General features: G+C 38.3%; 1 long non-coding RNA gene and 1 pseudogene across 1 annotated transcript in view; one reads left to right on the forward strand and one right to left on the reverse strand.

Annotated features, from left to right (window-relative positions):
• The window catches only part of LOC144307557 (uncharacterized), a 150,281-nt gene that overhangs the window by 72,377 nt on the left and 60,965 nt on the right, over positions 1-16,939 (forward strand). The window lies entirely within an intron of this gene.
• On the reverse strand, positions 4,125-5,278 carry LOC144307556 (malate dehydrogenase, mitochondrial pseudogene; annotated as a pseudogene).

A 16,939-nucleotide genomic window follows, 5' to 3' on the forward strand; every position in this document is an offset into this window, starting at 1 on the left:
TGCCTATGTCTCTGCCTCTGTGTGTGTGTGTGTGTGTGTGTGTCTCATGAATAAATAAATTAAATCTTAAAAAAAAATGTGGAGAAATATGGAAAATGGGTGCCTGGCTGGCTCAGTCCATAGAGCATGTGACTCTTGATCTTGGGTAAGTTCAAGCCCCACATTGGGCCTATAGCTTATTTTCAAAAAAAGAAAAAAGGGAGTTTTAGAGTCAAATGATTCTTTCAAGTATATATGAAGATTTTAGTGTATGTATAATTTAATCACATACCTAATATTTTATATTGTATTTATTTTTTAGAAATACATTTCTTTGGCTAACTGTATGGTATATCACAAAACAATGATTAATGAAAACTGTAGAGCTTACAAAGACAAATTTGAAGATAAAAAACCTTACCCTAGTTAACCGCATTCTTTTATGGATATTTCTGAAAAAATATGTTGTTACTATAACTGACAAGGTTTGTGGCCTTGTGCAATTTTTTTATCCTGGTATTTCAATTGCCCTAATTATAAGATTGGAAAATTATAGCACTTAACTCATAGGGATTTTTCTGATCATTAAATGAGATGATACAAGCCTAATACCCACAACAGAGACTAGTATATATTAAGTACTCAATAGTTAGTTACTATTAATTACTATGTGTGGTACATTTAGTAATAGCAAGCTTGATAAATTTGCATTTATTAAGGAATAAAGTTAACATTTTGTGGAATTATAAGAATCTTATACTACTGGAGCATATTGAAGAAAGGGAATTTTTCTTTTTCTTTCTTTTACTTTATTAATGGTTTCACAAGTCTCAGCTTTCGTAAAATGTCTGGGTTTTTTTTTTCATGAAAAGTCTTTGAATACTGTATGTCTCATTGCAAAGAATAAGAAAAGAATATGGACAACAACACTTGGTATCAAAAGGCAGATGTCATTCTTTTTGAATTTGCCACAGTTACAGAGAGTAAAAACTCATAACTTCTGCAATCTCTAAGTAGCTGTCATAAATACATTGTTTTTCAAAGTATGGCCCCATGATCATTTGATTCCGAATCCCTTAGCTGCTAATTAAAGCTTCTGGTTAAAATAGCTTCCTGAACACCAGCCAAATTGAATGAATCCGACTCTCAGGAGGTAGATCTAACCAGACTCTCTTTTTAGCTAGCTCCATAGGTGATCTTTACACATAGTAAAGTTTGAGAAATTCTAATCTAGTACAACATAAGGAACTGCTATCAATCATTTTGCCTCTTGGCTTTCACAAGAATGAGGATTTTTATTCTTTATTTTACAAATAGTTTTTGATTTCCAACTTGGATCAGTGAAGAAAATGAACAGTGATTACTGGCAGCAATTTTGAAGCTTCAAATGGAGATCCAGACCTGTTGTAGACTGGAAATAAATACCAGAAATCAAAGTTTCTCTTTCTTTTTAAAATAAAACTAAAGGGTTTTGATGTAATTTCTCTTTGTAAAGTGTGATAGACTTCATGGGTTTTATGGTTCCTTATCTAAGAAACACCATTATCCCTTATGACATTTCCAAAGAAACCGTGGGACACTGATATTTTTTTTAAGTAGGCTCCATGCCAATGTGGGGCTGGAACTCACAACCCGAGATCAAGAGTTGCATGTTCTATGGACTCAGTCAGGCTCTTCCAGATTGATTTTTAATAGGGCTGATACCTTCTTTTTTTTCTTAAATATTTTATTTACTTATCTGAGAGAGAGAGAGAGAGAGCACAAGCAGGGAGTGACAGAGGGCGAAGGGGACCTGAGGTGGGGCTCGATCCCAGGAACCTGAGGTCACCTTTGAGCCTAAGTTAGGCACTTAACTGCCTCAGCCACCCAGGTGCCCCGTGGCTGATTGATATTTTTTGAGATAAAATGGTAATCATGCACTTGTAAACCATCATACTATAATTTTTGCAAAAAAAGTGATTAAAAAATGTTATTGTTGTAAGAATATTTAACATAATCCACCTTTTAAACAAAGTTTTAAATGTACAATACATTATTATCACTGAATATAGGTACAATGGGGATCCCTGGGTGGCTCAGCAGTTGAGTGTCTGCCTTTGGCTCAGGGCATGATCCCGGGGTCCAGGAATTGAGTCCCACATTGGGCTTCCTCTGAGGACCCTGCTTCTCCCCCTGCCTATGTCGCTGCCTCTCTCTCTGTGTCTCTCATGAATAAATAAATAAAATCTTAAAAATATATATATAGGTACAATGTGGTACAGCAGATCTCTAGAGCTTTTTCATCTTACTTAACTGAAATTTTATGTCCATTTATTAGTAACTTCTCATTTCCCCCTTTCTCCAGCCCCTGGGACATTCCTCTCTGATTCTATGAATATATTTTAGAGACCTCATATAAGTAGAATTATGCAATATTTGTCTTCCTATGACTGGCTTATTTCATTTAGCGTATATTTTTCAGGTTCATCCACGTTGTCACATATTATGGAATTTCCTTCTTTTAAAAGGCTTTATTATAGTCCGTTGTTGTATATACTACATCATTTTTATCCATGCATCATCAATGGGCATTTAAGTTGTTTCCAACTTAATAGTGAATAGTGCCGCAATGAACATAGGAGTGTACACATCTCTTTAAAATTCTGATTTTTATTCTTTTGGATAAATATCCACAAGTGAAATCACTTGATTTAGAAGAGATGTTGATAAATTGATATCACTAAAGGATTTGGATTATTTATTAATGCTGCTATATTGGTGTTCCACAAATATTTATCATATTAATTTTTGTTTTACAGATATCATATTATCTCCAGAAGAAAATACATATATTCTATTGTGATTTAGCTCCAACTTTATGAAATTTACACAATACTGGTGGTTATTCAGATGATAGTGCAAATGGCAATTTTGATGAATTGGATATAAAAAGGCAGCATTTAGGGGCACCTTGGCAGCTCAGTCAGTTAAGTGGGAGACTCTTGATTTGGGCCCAGGTCATGATCTTAGGGTTGTGACATCAAGCCCCAGGTCATGCTCCTTGTTGGTCATGGAGCCTGCTTAAGATTCTCTCTCTGCCCCCCACCCCCCACCCTCCCTCTCTTGCTCTCTCTCTCAAAAAAGGCAACATTTCAATAAGAACATTGAAGGGAAATTGTGTTTTTTAAGATTTTATTTATTTATTTATTTGAGAGAGTGAAAGAACACAAGCGGAGGGGAGGGGCAGAGGGAGAGGAAGAAGGGGACTCCCCACTGAGCGAGCAGCCTAATGCAGGACTTGATCCCAGAACCCTTAGATCATGACCTGAGCTGAAGGCAGATGCTTAGTAGACTGAGCCACCCAGGCGCTCCAGGGAAATTGCTTTGACTAACTGATTTGGTTACTTTTGCATGCTATGCACATACAATATAAGATTCATGATGTTTTTGTGGCGATGAATTTATTTCATGATGTCTTAAATGATGGAATTTATATTCTCAGAAGGGGAAAAATATATGTCTTATATGAGTAGAGTATATATGATTGCTAATTTGAAGTTCAAAGAGATAAACAAGTTTAATCATCAGTATCATTAATAATAAATCATAGTCACAGACACGCAAGGAGACTCCTTTTAAATTGAGATGTTAATGACTACTAAGACAATTAGTATCCAGAGGGCAACCTCAAACAGGTGGGTCTAGGAAAAGTATAGGACTTAAGATGCTGGCATTTACCAAGTGATGGAAATCCTAATGAAACACTGCCATGACTGGGTGATACTGTGTCACTTTTAATGTGACTCAGAATGTTTCTTTGTACACTTTTATAACTCTCCTATTCTGTTCCAGTTCTAATCTGCTGTATAAAAAGGCAGCATTTAGGGGCACCTTATTCAAAACTTCTTACCTTCACAGTGAGCACAGCACGGCATGTACCATTGACCTGAGCAGTACGGATGTGGCTTGTTAGTTATCTTGCTTCTCCAAATTGTAGTTGTAGCCTCCATGCATAATCATTCCTCTTCTCTAGGAGGAGTTTTTATATTTATCATCCCAAATGCAGTGACTGTTCACCATTCGCTAAGATCCACAATGGCTGTTTTCTTCTCCCTACAGATTTTTTTTTTTAAGAAAATGGAAGCCTGCTTTTATTGATGCATGCATCGTTGGACCTGCGATTGGAAAGGGCGGTGACGTTAACATGACACTCGTGGTTAACGCAACGGAAACATGAGGGCAGGAGATGGCTTTGCAGGGACACGATGCCTTCATAGGTTAGGGAAACGGACTGCTTGCTGGCTGCCCTTTCATTTCATGTTCTTCACAATCTCCTCTCTCTTTTTGATGAAGGCCTTCAGCTCTGGGATGGCTTCTGCTATCATCTCTTCAAAAGGGGAGATCTTGCCAATGCCTAGATTCTTCTCGATGCCCTTTTTCCCCAGCAGTAACGGTGTGGAGAAATAGGCACAGTCTGCTTCCTGGGATTTAACAAAGGAATATTCGACAGCCCCTTCCTTGCCGTTCATTGCATCCACAAGGGAGAAGACAAACAGGGCTCCAGCGGACGCCGTGGACAGGGTGGCAGAGCCTGCTCCAGCTTTGGCCTTCACCACCTCCGTGCGGGCCTCCGGGATCTGCCCAGTGACGGCTGTCAGCTGGTCCTGGGGAAGGTCCGCCTTGGGAGCGCACTGAGGGATCAGGGGGATGGTGGTCTTCCCGGCATGACCGCCAATGACAGGAACACTGACTCGTGCGGGATCCAAACCCTTTAGTTCTGCAATGAAAGTGTTGGCCCTGACAATGTCCAGGGTCGTGACCCCGAAGATTTTATTGGGGTCCTAAGCTCCGTGTTTCTTGAAAACCTCCGTTGCAGTTGGGATGGTGGAGTTGACCGGATTTGAAATGACACAGATCATGGCCTCGGGGCAATGCTGGGCGCAGGCAGCCGTCAGGGTGGCCCCAATGAGGCAGTGGGGTTGAACAGGTCATCCCGGGTCATGCCTGGTTCTCTCGGGACTCCGGCTGGAGTAACCACCACATGGCAGCCTTTGAGGCACCCCGGCAGCTGCTCAGGTCCGAGGTGGCCTTTCACGGTTGCTCTGGTCTCGGCGTGGCTCAGATCTGCGGCCACTCGGGTGTATGAGCAACATCGCAGAGGGTCAGGCGGCTCACTAAGGGGCTGTTCCTGAGAAGAAGCCAGGGGCCGCCCAATTCCTCCGGAAGCCCCAAGCACAGCTGCTTTAGCATTGCTCTGGGCCGAGGTGCTGAAGCTGCGGCGGCGAGCGGCGCCAGTGGGGCGGGCGAGCGCGGAGGGCATGGTTGGTTGGAGCCCGCGGGACCCGAAGAGCAGGCGCAGGAGCCAGCGGCAGGCAGGTGACACCAACCTTCTCCCTACAGATTGAGGCTATTGTTCTGTGCTGGATATAGAGGAGTATGTTGGTAGACTTTCTTGTCCTCCCCTTGTGGCTGTGCCTTCCCTCCCACAGGCCTGCATCACAGTGGATATTTCTCTAGGGTCTGTCCAGTCTTTCCGTGAGAGCCTTTTGGGTTTTGTTGGAAAAGGACATGTAAGAGTATACGGACTCCTCCAATTTCCGATGTCAGTTTCAGGGGTTTTGCATTGTCTCACTAGGCCATGTTTGATCTTCACCAATTGCCATTGATTCCACCTCAATTCTTCTTAGCAGTGTCTATGTCTAACCCAGGCGAGTGCATGTTCTTTCATTCTCCCTGCAGTGTCATGATCTTCCTTTAGATTTGGGGCCATTGACCTCAACTCTGGTAGTTCAAGAAAAGCCATATAATTTAAACTTGGTGTAGCTCTTTTTTTTTTTTTTTTTTTTTTTTTTATTGTTGGGGGGAAAGCAGCACTCCTTTCAACACACTAAAACCCAGGACAGATGGAAGCCAAAACCATTATTTATATAGTTTTAATTATTTTAGCAAGTGGAGTGAAAAATCTACATTTCTAACAGTGCCTTTGACAATGATGTCACTTGTTTTTATACTTACAGTATTCTTACTTGGGTTAAAAAATACAGCTTGTATAAATATTTCATAACTACTAAATTATTTTCAGGATGTTTCAGAAACATTTCAAAATGTTTTCTTTTTATTTCTAGAAGATAAGTGATTGTATAGTTTCCATAGAGATGAAATTTAAAATTTATAATACCCAGTCATCTGATCAAAGTGATATAATAAAGCCTAGATATTGCTCTGTTGGAGTCTGAACAGTAATGTTGCTTTTATTTTCTGTACTCCTCTTTTTTCCAAATTAAAAATGTAAAGCAAAGAATTTCAGTCTAAAATGAGGCCATTGAGAACAAAAATGTATAAATTTCTTGCACACCTTTTTTTCACAAATGTTTTGGCACAAGGTCTAGGATGTTGTAGATGATGGTAGACATGTTCTACACCCTTTATTCATTTAGCTTCATGATTACTTATTTAGTTAAATGTGAAGTCTTTATCTAGTCTATGTTGGATTATAGTACTAGAAACAGTAATGGCGATGTTCTGAAAGAGATTGTGTAGTAGGAATTGAATCATTTTATGAAGAATTCAAACACAGTGAGAAATTTTTATCTACAAATGTCCTTAAGAAAATTGATATAACTGTACAGCTATGTATTACATAAATTTTATATAGCTTAGTGGCCATTATTTACTTAGTAGATCACTGGAGATTATCTGTAGGATTTTCCCTTTCAAGTGGAATCATCTGTTGATATTTTAATTTTACTTACATATTTTTATTTTTCTGTACCTCATCAACGTTCCATTCAAACCAAGGGTCCCTTTATCGTTGTTGTCCTGTGAGCCACTTTTTCTCTTTGTACATTCTGTTTTCTCCTATCCACTGCGACAGATAATTAGAAAAGGACTCCATTACCCGTTATACTGGAAATACAATGGAATGTGAATTCAATGTGATGGAGTGATGCATGCGATGTCAGGGCATTAATTTCTTAAGGACTGATAGGACAAGATCAGTGACATGATGTTATCACTTTTATCGAACTAATTTCCAATTTAATACTTTAAGACACTAAAGTTAAGTATAATGAGAAGAGCTTATATATTTTCCTCAGCCACTCTAACCCTCTGAAATTACATCTAACTGTATGTTTTTTATTTCACATACTTTTGTTGGTCCAGAGTGTTCAATATCCACCTGTAAATTTTAGAAATAAAAATAAATTTATTTGATATTATATTACAAATGTGCTACATATTGCAAATACACATAGATTTCAGCATGCTTACAATTTTGCAGTTTAGGTGAATATACAATTATTCATATCATAAAAACAGCATAATAAATTTCAAGAGCTCTTATCTATATTATAAGTTCTCTTTCCCCACAGAAATCGATTTATATTTTCTGTGTATCTGACTTAAAAAAGTATAATCTTTGGCATATTTATGAGGAATATAAATTTTCCTATTTATTTGGACTCTAGTGCACATGGCCCTAGAATATTCTAGAGCTCATGAGGAAAAATATTAATACTATGGTTTAGTGTAATTACTTTCTGTATGGATAAATTATATTTTATTTTTGCAAGATCACTGATAGCTTTTCCTTCATCTACATAGAAAAATATACATATATTCTATAAATGCTTAATTTAATACTTAAGCTTATTTTTGAGATAGTTACAATTATATTTATCTTCCACAATTAAAGACTTACTAACCTGTTTAGTTTATAAATGGACAAGGAATTCAGAAAATGAAAATTTAAAATATTTAATTGTTAGTTTAAATATACATTAGTAAGGGGTATTTGAATAAGTAGTTTGAGTAAGGAATTGTTTGAATAGGAAAAATATTTAAAGCATAAAAACAAACAGAACATTTGTTATAGTGTCACACTAATTTTTGCAAAATTATAGAGATTGTTATTGTCCCAATGGGCAAATTCATTGGTCCATGGTGACCAGCTGAATTAGTCATATAGTTCTATTCATGGAACAGATTCCCTGTGTACTAACCTAGTAACCTAGTCTTCTTTAATATAGTCTGTATCTTTTAGCTACAGTTTGTGTAGTAGTATCTCTTTGTGTATTTAGTAGTCATTACTGTCATCTTGTATGTTTTTTGCCTGTTAGCAGTCATCGGTTTTGGGGAGAAGAGGTATGTGTGTGTGCATCCATGTATTTATCGATACTCATTTTATATCAGTTATTTGTTTGTTTATGTATAAATACCAGAAAAATGACAGGATAATGCATACCAAGGAAGTTTTATATTTCATAGCTGACATAGTCTGACATAGTTTATTTTCTGCTATCTCAAGTATGATCATATAAATTAAGAGTCAAAGTACCTGCAGATATTTCTCTGTGGCAATCAGGTAGAGAATAACATATTTGTCATACTGACTGGTGAATTGTTGGAACACCCCTACCTCAGAACTGATTAATTGTGCAGTGTTTTTATTTTTTTTTGTATATTTTTTTATTGGAGTTCCATTTGCCAACATATAGTATAACACCCAGTGCTCATCCCATCAAGTGCCACCCTCATTGCCCATCACCTAGTCACCCTATCCCCCCGCCCACCTCCCCTTCCACTACCCCTTGTTCATTTCCCAGAGTTAGGAGTCTCTCATGTTTTGTCACCCTCTCTGATTTTTCCCACTTATTTTCTCTCCTTTACCTATAATCCCTTTCACTATTTTTTATATTCCCTGTATGAGTGAAACCATATAATGTTTGTCCTTCTTCGATTGACTTAACTTCACTCAGCATAATACCTTCTGATTCCATCCACATTGAAGCAAATGGTGGATATTCGTCGTATCTAATGGCTGAGGAATATTCCATTGTATACATAAACCACAGCTTCTTTATCCATTCATCTTTCGATGGACGCCAAGGCTCCTTCCACAGTTTGGCTACTGTGGACGTTGCTGCTATAAGCATTGGGGTGCAGGTGTCTTAGTTTTTCAGTGCAGTGATTTTAAAAAGAAGTTCAGATAATAGTAAGAAAGATGTCAAGGTAAGAGAACCACAATCATGCATATTTTTAAAAACATTACAGTGTGCTTGAGTCGAAGAGTGCTGATTGTCCACTTCCTTGTTTTTTTCTTTGCTTCATTGAGCTATAATTGATATATAACTTTTGTGTAAATTTAAGGTATACAGCATAATGGATTGATATATGTTTAGATTGTGAATTTATCACCATAATAAAGTTAATCCATAAGCTAGAGCATTTTATTTTTTTAAAGATTTTATTTATTTGACAGAGAGAGAGCACAAGAGAGAGTGAGCAGAGGGGAGAGGCAGAAGCAGACTCCCTGCTGAACAGGGAGCCCACTGTGGGACTCTATCCTAGGACCACAGGATTACGATCCAAGCTGAAGGCAGATGCTTGAGCTAAAGGCAGATGCTTAACTGACTGAGCCACCCCGGTGCCAGGCTAGAGCATTTTAAAGCAGGGGTTCTTCACCTTTAGTAGTCTGGTGAAGTCTATGGACCCATCCCCCAACCCCCCCGCCCCAAATTTTCTCAATACAGAAAATAAAAGTCCCAGGATTTTAAAGGGAGCTACTTATATTGGAAAACAGTTATCAAAATATTAAACTTTTGATATGGTAATATGCATACTTCTTGATTGCTTTAACTAACAAGATTAAGTGGTGTTTCAGATAGCCACTTTGAAGTATAATGGAGAAATTTGTTTTTTAAGAATTTCATTTATTTATTTGAGAGAGAGAGAGAATGTGAGAGAGAGAGAGAGCACGAGCTCAGGGAAAGAGCAGAGGGAGAGGGAGAAGCAGATTTCCGGCTGAGCAGGAAGCCTGATCCTGGGCTCTATCCCAGGACCCTGGGATCATGACCTGAGCTGAAGGCAGACACTTAACGGCTGAGCCACCCAGGCACCCTGGGGAAAGATTTTGTAAGACATAACATCCGTTTACTTATACATCATTTGAGCAGTGCTTGCAGAGTGCTCAGTTCTTACATTTGTTGTCTTCACTTAGTTGTCATACCCCCAAATGGCAATAATTAAAATTAGTAATAGATTAACAAGACAGAGATTATGATTCTGTCAACAGTAAACAGAAAAATCTGTAATAACTGAATTTTCCACTTCCAGCCAGCCGACCTAATTTAATTTTTCCTTTCTTTTTACAATTTCCTTTTCATTTTAAGGACTATGACTGAGACCATGTGTTACAGCCTTAATTTTAGAAATACAAGCTTAGATAAAATGCCTCCTTTTTAAAGAAATGGAAGGATTCACATAAATTAGCTTTAATGCCCTAACATTTTTTCCACTTGTAATAAATAAATACGCCACCAGCAAAATGAAAAGTACATTTTGAGCAAGCTGTGGATTGCTCTTAAAAGTTTTGTACTTTTGAATATATATGAAGATACTGATTTGGAGCAGTTCATCTCTTAAGGCAAGCATTTTGGTAATGAAATGTTTTAACCCCGGTGTATAATGATTTATTTTTGGGCCAGTCATTATTTTTAGATCTATCCGATGCCTGCTAGGAAGTCAAGTTTACTGCTATAATGTTTGTGTTTTGTATAATACTGGTAAAAAGGGAAATAATCTGTCAAGTGCTTCCACAATGGCAAGGCAATCTCCTTCGCCCTCTTCCCTAAAGTGATGATTCTTCTGAGATCTGTAGTGTTCCTCAAGCAGTATTTGTTGTTTAGCTGCAAATAGATGATTATAATAATTAGAGGAAGATCTGTTTTAAATAAGTTCAGCTTTAGGATTCAAGTATTTTGGTCAAAGTTGTCTGAACCTGAGTTTAGTAAGGAGTGAAAAGTGCCCACAGGTACAGAAGGACAAAGTCATCCTGACTTGAATTTCTGACAGTGAACTTGGGCCCTTGTAATCCTTCTGACATTTAGTCTTACAATTTCTCAAAAAGTCAATATGATGATCCGGCAAAATCAAATACCAATGATGCAATCTTTATTTTTTAATTGAATTCCAGATGAACTAATTGGGAACGAGTCTAATCCTTATGGAAAGGGAAATTCCTGTAGCACTGTATCATTAAATTCAAGGGTAAAAGAAATCTATGTTTATGTATTATTCAGAAAGCAAGTTGACCACAAAATTGAACATTCAGTTCCTTGCAGGAACAAAAATATCTTCCCTAGTGTGATGAGAACATAGCTATTATGAGTTGCTGCCTAGGCATTGACAGTATCACAACCCTGCTCACCACCCCTGGTCTGAACCTTGAGATAAGGACTGGAGCTTAGAATTCTTTCCACTTGCTTCTGCTTTGCTTTTATCAGGGCACCTTTTAAAGTAACTACTTGGAGTTAAACCCACGAAAAGTTAATGACCTCTGCCCCAACCACCTATTTAATAGGTGCTTGCTCCTCTGCCCTCTATCTCCTTCCTGATGACTGGTGACTCAGGAGGAGGAAATGCCCTTCCCAATCCTCACTGTGTCCCCACCCTACTCTTGTTTCCGGGGCTTGTAAGTAGTAAATCTTTACTTCCTTTGTGTGGGTATAATGAGAGTGCATTTTCAATCCAAATGATCCTGGGGTTTTCATTTCTCCAGAGTGGGAGTTGGGATGCTGAAGGAGCTGCCTGCCAATCCCTTATAGGTGGCTCTGGGCCTCCTCATTAAGCACGTCATAATCTGAATAATTTTAACTTAAACCAGTGACAGGCCCTCCAACACACCTAGTTTGCTTCATACAAATCTATTTGTTTTACTTTGATTCCAGTTTTATCTGCTGTGTCTCTGATCTAATTATTTCAATGATAAAAGAATATAAATGAAATATAACTGAAGGAGTTAGAGAGGGTAAAGAACAGTTGATTCTTGAACAATGCAGGGGATAAGAGCCCTAACCTTTTGCATAGAAAATCTGCACATAACTTTTGATTGCCCACAATCTTAACTACTGATAACTTACTGTTTACCAGAAGCCTTATCAACAAAATACACAGGCGATAAACAGATATTTTGATTGTTATATGTATTATATACTGTATTCTTACAGGAAACTAAGATAGGGAAGATAGGGAAGATTTTATTTAAGAAAATCATAAGAGGGGCACCCGGGTGGCTCAGTGGTTGAGCTCAGGTCGTGATCCCAGGGTCCTGAAATTGAGGCCCGCATCAGACTCCTCACAGGGAGCCTGCTTCTCCCTCTGCCTATGTCTCTGCCCTTTTCTGTGTCTCTGGTGAATAAATAAATACAATCTTTAAAAAAGAAAGAAAGTCATAAGAGACTGGGGTGCCTGGGTGGGACAGTTGGTTAGGCATCTCTCTCTCTCTCAAAAGATTTTTTTTTAAAAGATTATTTATTTTAGAGAGAGAGAGAATGTGTGCACATGAGCAGGGGGAGGGACAGAGAGAAAGGGAGACAGAGAATCTCAAACTGACTCCATGCTGAGCACTGAGCCCAAAGCATGGGGCTTGTTCCCATGACCCAGAGATCATGACCTGAGCTGAAATCAAGAGTCCAGTGCTCAACCAACTGAGCCTTCCAGGATCCCCATAAATAAAATAAAATAAAAAATCATAAGATATTTACAGTACTGTATTTTTCTTTAAAGAGCCATGTATGAGTGGATTCACACAGTTCAAACCCATGTTGTTCAGGGTCAACTGTAGTTTTAATATTATATAATAATGGCTGTTTCTATTACTTAACTAAAAAACATTCATTATTAACAATTCATGAAATTCCTGAGGTAATATGGATAGCCCCTGGCCATTTAATCCAATCCCACTTAGATGACGTTATACCATTATCAGACATACGATCTTCCATGCTTCTATACATACTTGGGGACAAACAATTTTTTAAATAGAAAACCAATGAGTCATCTTTACATTTTTCTTTATTTTTTTAAGTACATTCCCACGTCCGTTGTGGAGCTCAACGTAGGCCTGAACTTACCCTGAGATCATGACCTGAGCTCAGATCAAGAGTCAGACGCTTAATCGACTGAGCCACCCAGGTGCCCCGAGTCATTCTACATATTAATGCGGAATATACTTCAGTTGTTTTAACAGTGACCAAATGACGATGACAATTTTTTTATTTCTGTTTCACAGGAAAGCCTGGACTTATAGGAGGTCCAGGGAGTTGGTGTCTATGCCTTTTAGATCATCCAGGGACCCAAGTTCCTTTTCTGTTGTTGCTTCACCATCCCCTGTGTTGTCCTCCTCTGCATGTCAATTGTGCTGTCACATCTGCAGTGGAGAGCAAGCTGGTTTCCTTGAAAGCCATGACCCAAAGATGCACACAATATTTATATTTGTATGCCATTGGTCAGAAGTCAGTCATATGGACACGACTAGCTGCAGTTGAGGCTGGGAAGTGTTGTCTCTTGACAGATCAAGATAAAATTGGGTGACTTTTTATTACTAACAAAGGAAAAAGAAGGAAATAAATATTGGGGAGACAATTGGCAGTCTCTGCCATATTTTATTTACTTTGGATTTATGAAATCTATTCATCTATTCATCTATCCATCGAAAAGTACTCATTGAGCACCTGCAATACATGAAATACTTTTCTGTGCCTGGAAACACCATGGGGTGAGAAGCTTGCCCTCATATACACCATCTCTTACAGCAAGGAGTGCTGTCTCCAGGCTTTAGGATAGAGTCGTGGGCAGTTTCTCGGCAGTATGTCAAATCCCTTACTGAGACTAGAAAAATCTTCTCTGAGCTCCACTACACTGGACTAGGACTAACAATCCCTGTTCCCTGTGACTAAAACATTTCCCAAGACACAGAACTTTCAGTGAGTGCTGTTCCTTAGTGCTACTTCCAAAGTGTAGTCTTGACAATATACATGGAAGAATACAGGGACTATTAAATATTTCCTGCAGTAATCTGCCCCAGATTTTCCCAGTCAGTGGTTTTGGGGAAGTGTTTTTCTTGTGCAACCCACTGCCTGCTGATTTTATCTCTTGTTCTCACTTTTTCTTTCTCCTCTCTCCCTAATTAGGGCTCCCTCCACTCAGCAGCACCCATGATTCTTTTCTCCCCCAAATCACATCTTTGCACCTCCTACCTTCCATGTTATGGCCTCTTTTCTCTCTATAGTTATGTGTAGTTTGTTCTCTCGGTCCTCATATTGATTTCCTGGGTGTTCAAAATCATTTGATAATATGATTATCAAATGGTCCTCCTGCTACTCCGCCATCTTACCTTAAGGCAGAGGGTCCTCCTCTACTCTGCCATCTTAACTTCTCCTCCCTAAATGTTTCTTAACAAACAAACACACAAAAAAACATTCCCAGAAAAATTTTCTTCCCACATACCCGACTACATCCCATAGGTTCTTAGGAATTACAGAAAAAGTGATATCTCAGAGAATTGCATTCTTTTTATTTACCAGCTAGATATAAGGAATACTCATTTTGCAAAATAAAGGAGACAGTATTATTAAGTCATACCATTAAATTTTAATAATGCTATTTTTAATAGTTGCTATTTTCTTTAATCTGAGTAAATTTTAATTTTGTAATTACAAATGAGTTCAAATTAATCACAGAAGTCATAAATTTATAAACAACACTGGAATATAACCACATGGAAAGTACAGACTATTCTATTGGCAACATTCCCAATTATTTTTTATGGAATTATTTCTTCAAATTAAAATTGGACAGATGGAAACCAATCCCATTTATCTTGGAAATATTATTATAACCTGGAACCAGAATTTCCCTCAGTAAAATACTTAGAGGAATTTTGGAAATTTAATATTTTTTAAAGATTTTTATTTGTTTATTTGTTTGAGAGAGAGAGAGCCAGGGGAGGGGCAGAGGGAGAGGGAAGAATTTCAAGCAGACTCCTCACTGAGTGCCAAGCCCAACATAGGGCTTGAGCCTAGGATCCTGAGATCATGACTGAGCCAACATCAAAAGTTGGATTCTTAATAGACTGAGCCACCCAGGCATCCTTGGAAATTCAATTTTTAATATATGAAACCCTATAAGCTTTCCTTTCTTCAAATAATAGTAAAAACTGACTAACAAGCAAATAAGGGAAGCAGATTTTTTTAAAAGACTTTATTTGTTTATTCATGAGAGACACACACACAGAGAGGCAGACACACAGGCAGAGGGAGAAGCAGGCTCCATGCAGGGAGCCTGATGTGGGACTTGATCCTGGGACTCCAGGATCATGCCCTGGGCCGAAGGCAAACACCAACTGCTGAGCCACCCAGGTGTCCCATGAGAAACAGATATTAGAGTGGATTAGCCTAAGAGTTCAAATGTGTAACACTTAACTGCCAAGTTTCAGGGCTCAAATAAATTTTTAAGTATTTCATGATTAAAATGGAACAAAATTTTATTTTTAAAAGATTTTATTTATTTGACAAAGAGAGCACAAGCAGGGAGAAGTGGCAGAGGGAGAGGGAGAAGCCGACTCCCCACTGAGCACAGAGAGTGATATGGGGCTCAGTCTCAGGATCCTGGAATCATGACCTGAGCCCAAAGCAGATGCTTAACTGACTGAGCCACCCAGGTGCCCCTGGAACAAAAATTTTAAAACAAGCAAATGATATTTTTTTTCTAAAGATTTTATCTATTTACTCATGAAAGACACAGAAAGAGAGTCAGAGACATAGGCAGACAGGGAGCCTGATGCAGGATTCAATCCCAGGATCATGCCCTGAGCCAAAGACAGATGCTCAACCACTGAGCCACCCAGGTGCACCAGGCAAATGATATTTATAGTACTTTAGGAATGGCCATTCAGATGTGAAAAGATTGTGTCATTCTGCTACACTTAAGTGAAATCTAGTGGCTAAGTTTCATTGTAGAAACTGGGGGCACTTGAGTGGCTCAGTTGGAGGTCATGATCCCAGGGTCCTGAGATTGAACCCCTGCATCAGGCTCCCTGCTGGGTGGGTAGTCTGCTTCTCCCTCTCCCTCTGCCTGCCATTCTCCCTGCTTGTGCTCTCTCCCTGTCAAATACATAAATAAAATATTTTTTAAAAATTTAACTAAAGAAATTATAAATCTGATAATAGGAACTGATCAAATGTTACTACCTAAAATATCTGAAATTTACTAACAAGGTAGGTCCTAAAAGTTTTTACCACAGGAAAGAAAACATGTGTTTTTTGGAACTACATGAGGTGATAGATGTTAACAAAACTTACTGTGGTAATCATTTCCCAACATATGTAAATAAAGGTATTATGCTATACACTTCAAGTTTATACAATACCGTAGGTCAATTATATATCTATAAAACTGAAAAAAAAATTAAAGTTACTACCTAAAAACTGCATACTTTCTCCTAGATGAGCAAGATTTCTAAGAAAGCTGCCAACACATTTTGGGAAATTTGAAAGGCATGTTAGGATAATAATCCCTCTCAAAAAGTTCTTGAAAATATAATATTTGATATGATTCTAATTTAATTGCTTCATTACTTTTCATAATGAAAAATAATATTTGATGTTGAAAATAACTATATGGAAAGATTGCAGGTTTATTATCTTCAGCCATATTCCCTCTGAAATACTTTTTTTCTCTGCTTAGTGCTACCAAATTTAACAAGCTTATTTTTTGGCTAAAGACACTTTAATCTGTGAATGTTCTTTTTGTTCTCTTGGAGCATGTCTTTGCTTTTTTAAAAATTATTTATTTATTTATTTTAGAGAGGAGGGAGTGGTAGAGAGAGAGAGAACCTTCAACTGGCTCTGAACTCATCATGAAGCTCCCATGGGGCTGAATCTCAGGACCCTGAGATCAGGACCCAAGCCAAAACCAAGAGTCAGAGGCCCAACCCACTGTACCACACAGGCACTCTGAAGCATGTCTTTTTTTTTCTTTGTTTTTTTTTTTAGGATTTTTATTTATTTGTTTGAGAGAGAGAGAGCAAGCATGAGAGCACAAGCAGTGGTTGGAGAGTGGACTGAGGGACAGAGGGAGAGGGAAAAGCAGGCTCCTCACTGAGCAGGGAGCCTGATGCAGGCTCTATCCCATGACCCTG

The sequence above is a fragment of the Canis aureus genome, chromosome X, assembly GCF_053574225.1.
Source record: "Canis aureus isolate CA01 chromosome X, VMU_Caureus_v.1.0, whole genome shotgun sequence".
NCBI lineage: Eukaryota > Metazoa > Chordata > Mammalia > Carnivora > Canidae > Canis > Canis aureus.